We start from the raw sequence: 5443 nt of genomic DNA on the forward strand, positions 1-5443 counted from the left end.
TTATAAGTATTTCAGTTTGGCTGTCAATGAGTGTCCTCTCCAGGAATGCAGAAGACCAAAATGACACCTCCCAGAAATTTGATTGCATCCACTCTTTAGTCATTTCCACAGAAGAGGTACTATATATGCAAACGGGAGAGTTACCGCAGCATCAAGGCTGCAACAACTTAGGTTTCCTATTCTTACTCTTGACATCATTATCTCCCAAACCCTAAATGTAGATTCTAAAAGTGAAAAAATTATGTACATTTCAATCTAATATGTAAGCAATGCTTTAAAAGGCCTGTTTACAACACGATTATTCATTGCCATAACCACCACACTTGCAGTATTCCAACCAACAGTCCTGCATGTGTTTGTCTAAGAATCTACCCTTATACATTCAAAAAGTAGTCACACTAGAAATATTATTAGCATATTTTTAAATGAATGCCAAACCATTTCTCCGTTGTGGCTATTGTCTCAAATAATCCTTTAACACTAGACCTACAACTGAAGCATAGATCCACAGACACTCGGCCAGAACAAAACAACTACAGATGTACTGACAAAGGTCTCTGAAAAAATACATGTCAACTTGGGACCTGCACTTCCACAGAACTGGTCACACAGGCCTGTAGAAGCAGGCACTGCTTTTTAAGATTTCAGTATCATCCCCATTAAGTCATAATTTCATTATGAAAGACAACCAAAAATATAAAGGAGAGCTGAAACTTTCAGAGCTGGTTTCACATCTTTGGATGGAAACGTAGGAAACACAGGTAAGAACTCTATTAATGCTCAAAATGGTTTAAACAGCCACCTGATTTTTGGCACTCTCGCTATTTAACTCTGGCTGCTGCTAAAGCTTATATAAAAAAAAAATCACTGTAGAAAATGAGACTATTTGTATAGCTAACCGACAGACTAAATTACTGAAATCAGGCCCTCACTACTGCAGCCTAAAAAGCACCTCTGAGTCTGTTAGATCAGAGGAGTACCTTCGAGTGCTGTTCAATACTCAGCAATGCTGCCTCTGTAGGCTCCTTCCATGCACCATCTCAATAAAACGAGAGCAGTCAGTACTTTCTTCCGCCCTTAATTACAATAAAGAAAAGCTGTAGATAAACTGATTGATTAAGGCCATAGGAACGCCAGTGTTTTTCTCCTTAAGGGCACAGGAGGTCACACCACATACCAGCACCTCACCATGTCAGAGCCGAGGATCTGAGATAAGCTTGCAGGTGGGAACAGTTGAGTCCCACCCCAAATTGGTAAATCAGAGGCTTTATTGAGGTCTTCGAACAGTTGAGGATTGAGCTGTTTATCTTTAGCACTTTGTCCCTTTGGTCTTTGGCTTCTATGATCTATACTAGGCAATGTTTCTTTCTAAGGAGAAATCAGCTGTTGGCTGGTGTGCAATTGACTGGAGTCTACTCCCTGAACAAACAGCGTTCACAGTTGCTTCTGAATAAACAAGACACTTTTAAAATTGGTTTACAAAGAATTTTATATGTTGTTTTGGATAGAACTAGGCATAGACCAAAAGCCAAATCTTTTAGGCTGCTCCAACACAGCAGCATTGATAATATTTTGAACTTCAGCACTTTATTTTTTTCCATGCAGACTAATGGCTTTTTTTCGAATTGCTTCTGCTGCAGGTGTTCCAAACTTCAGCAGCTATGCATGGGAGGCTACTTACAAATCAGAAAGAGCTACTATGTCTTTCTAATGAAGCAATTAACTTAAGTGCTTTCTTGTTGAGAAAAATAGGAAGCTATCTACAGTGAGTTCAGAATAGAAGACCAGCGCATAGAGCACACTGATATTAAAGTCTATAGTTTGATATCTTCCATCATTGGCTTGACCACAACATACACCACAAATCAGAATCTAATAATAAGAAGAAAATTAATAGTTAACCTATAATCAGAGAACAGGTACTGTTCAGGAGATGCTATGTGGACTTAGGTTGATTATCTGAGATTTAAACTGGTCAAGAAAAACTCAGATTGCTTTTAAAGATTAAAACTAGCAATTACCACATTTTCATTAGAAATGGAAGGAAATAAGATAATGTTCATGTTTATGAATATTTCTAGAGATACATTTCATAACAATTTATATTCTTTCACATTCATTTAAAATTCCATTAATTCAAATACTTGAAGAGGAAAAGCATTAAAATATCTTACAAAAATTTCAACTATGAATCAGTTAAACTAAGAACTACTAACATCCTAACAAGGACTTCCTCTTTTTTTTCTTTTCTTTTTGGAAGAACATGATTGGGTGAATAAGCATGAAGACAAGACCCCAGCACCCTTCATATCGCACCTCACAATAAACCTCTATTCCCTTGGCCACAATATTTGTGTGATACTGAAGAAAGATTCAATAACAACCTTCAGCTGTAACTTAGAGATACATCTGAAGACTAAAGAAGATAAAAATTTTGAAAGAGCTTTGTTTCCTAATTCAATTTAGAGGGCTAAAGTATTTTTGTATCAGATTAAACCTAAATTGGATCTAGTTGTTCTTTTGTTTAATTTTGTTCTAAATTAAAAGCATAAGGATTACAATTTTGTCAATAATGCAACTTCGTCTTGCAGATAAAGGAAATTAATCAAAAATTTGCACTGGCTATAAAGAAGTGACTGAATGACTTTATAACTTCGTGCATACAGGTGAATGTCCTGCATTACAACATCTGATCAAGAAATTGATTTCAAGACAGCTGCAATTAGGATTTGGTCTTCATGGACACAACTGCAGAAGCAAGACTCACATGGCTAGCATTTGCACTGCTTGCTTCCCACTGTTTCATGGCAACCACAAAAGGATTGGAAACATGCACATACTTTTTGTGCAATCATCAAAAAAAAAAAAACAGTCACAAGCTTGTCAGACTCCATGGACCAATAGGATATGCAAGATTTGCCACAAGAGATCTGGAATCCACAATAAGGAACAACCCTTGTCAGACTTATTTACTACAGTCACCAGCTGAAAAATGAGGAGAAACAGAAGGAAGCAGACAGTCAACAACCTTTATGGTAGGAATCTTACTAACAAGCTTTGATCATAATTGTAGCCTGGAGGCAAAGCCCACCCCAGTGTCTTTCATGCTCTTGAAGTCTCAGACCTAACCACCACCAACTCCAGGCATCCAGTATTGCCAAGGTTACTTACAGGCATCAATATTAGGAGACAGTTTCAGTTATAACAAAGTTTAAAAAAGGCCTTCATATATAAAAAACACCCAAGTAAGTAATTATACTAGTATATGCTAGCAAGTAAGGGAGTATCTGGATAGATTTCCAAAAGGGACAAACCTTTCTTTTTCACCCTTTTCTACAAATTATTCCCAAAACTAACACTTCAGTGTGTGCATGCTGTCAAATCCTCACTTTCCAAAATCTGTATCAGAAAAATCTTAAGGTTTCCCTAGATAAACCAGGATATACTAACCGAATGTTATAAAACCTGTAAAAAAATAAAATGAAATCACACATAAAATGAAATCAGAAATATTTTCTGATGAAAAATTTTAGTACTGAAGTTACTGAAAAGTGAGTGTAGAACTGAGCAAGGATCAAAGACGACCACCACACCAGCTTCGAGCATGCAGATCTGGGACATGCATGCAGTCAGAAGATGTGCCTGAGAAACCCATACTCACTATCTCTCTTGCCTCTGGGAGATGCAAGCCCCAGCAAATATTTTATAACTCCACTTTGGCAGCACAGTTTGCTTTCCAAGGCCCTACCAAAGGCAATGGTAGAATAGAGCCACACCTGTTTTACCTTTCTTTGAAAAGTGCAATCTAAGGTTTTTTGCAATGTTTTGCAGGTTAAAAAAAAAAACAAAAAGCAACAGAAAAAGGAAACAAATCTGTACAATTCTGCCAGACGCAACTTTTGAGCCTGCCACGTACAATCAGTAAGAAGCAAGATTTAGAAGATCGTAGTATCTTACACTTCCAAAAGTGCCTCTGCAGCGTTCAGTAACTTATGATTCATCTGAGTACAGAAAAGTCAAGGATTAAAAAAACTATAAAGAAAAGCATCACGTTTTTAACTGCCCTTTGCCCATCCAGAAATACTCAGATACATATGTCTTTTTGATGTATATTTGGATAACATTGTAGTCTGGTTGAGGTATCATCTGTTTTCCAAAACACTGCCGCCTTTAAGATTAAGTATTATGAGGATATTCAACACAAACCAAATCTGTCCTACGGATTTCCTTTATTTTCTGTTCTTTAATCCCCATATAGACCTCTTATAATCCCACTCAGTTTGACATGTTTCAGTAAATGTTTGATGTAACATCTCTGAGCAATGGATTACACTAAACAGTGTGTCCTTTTTTTTTTTTAAATAAAGTCAGATAAACTCAGTACTGTGAAATCCACAATAGCTCCAGAGGCAAGAGTAACAAATCTAAAACAAGGATAAATGAAACAAAAGAAATCAGTGTCAGCTAGATATGGATGGATGTCATTCCATATGCAAGATTTCTGAAAAGCTTTGAAAAATTGAGCCCAGTAACCTGGAAAAACAACTTTCACCAAATGTAGCCACTTCAATGGAACAAGAGGTATTTATACGAAGGCTTAAACAACCTTCTCTCCTCCCACATCTACACCCAAGACTTTTCAAAGAGATGGATTATTTTAATTTCACATCCCTGTCAAATTAATAATAAAAAATAGGCCTGAAATCAGAATTGCTTTATCTTGCTAAACAATTTCCTAAGGCATTTTCTTTGAAGAAAATTCCTGCATTACCCCATCTTCACTTAATAGAAGTTCTGTTATATTTTTCTTTCCATTTGCTCTTTATCTACTGGAAAAAGCAACATTGATCTCCCTGAAAACAAAGAGCTACCGCTACTTTGATTTATTAAACATTGTAATTCCTTTTATCTGTCCCCCACAGGAAAATAATTCATGAACCATTTTCACACTCAATTCCAAGGCACTTAAATTTCACTTTTGCAGCTCTCCATCCAGCCATGTTTATCATTTTGCATTGAAAATTAATTATTTTTTGATAGATTAGGCTGAGCAATCAGAGTTTGAAGACAAGGTGAAGTGATGTATCCGTCTGTACTGATCATCGATTTCAACTGTTTCCACTGATGGGCACAGGTTCAGCTTAGGTTCTTTAATCTGCTCCAAATGCCAAGCCATGAGATTCAATGTTTCAGGTAACAGGACAGATGCATATACATAGGATTATATGATGCTAGTGCCCCACAGTTTAGCACCTTCAGAAGAGGTAAGAAACCCATAGAAGAAAAAGTGAGGCACCAGTTTAGCTTCGGGTTTGTGACAATGCACATTGGACAAACCAGAACAGGAGAGAACCACCAGTCCATATCCAAGAATGAATGACACACCAGTGTTTTAGCAAGGAGGAGGCCCAGTGCACCAGTCCCACAACCTCACAAAGCTCCA

The sequence above is a fragment of the Buceros rhinoceros genome, unplaced genomic scaffold, assembly GCF_000710305.1.
Source record: "Buceros rhinoceros silvestris isolate BGI_N320 unplaced genomic scaffold, ASM71030v1 scaffold14262, whole genome shotgun sequence".
NCBI classification, from domain to species: Eukaryota; Metazoa; Chordata; class Aves; order Bucerotiformes; family Bucerotidae; genus Buceros; species Buceros rhinoceros.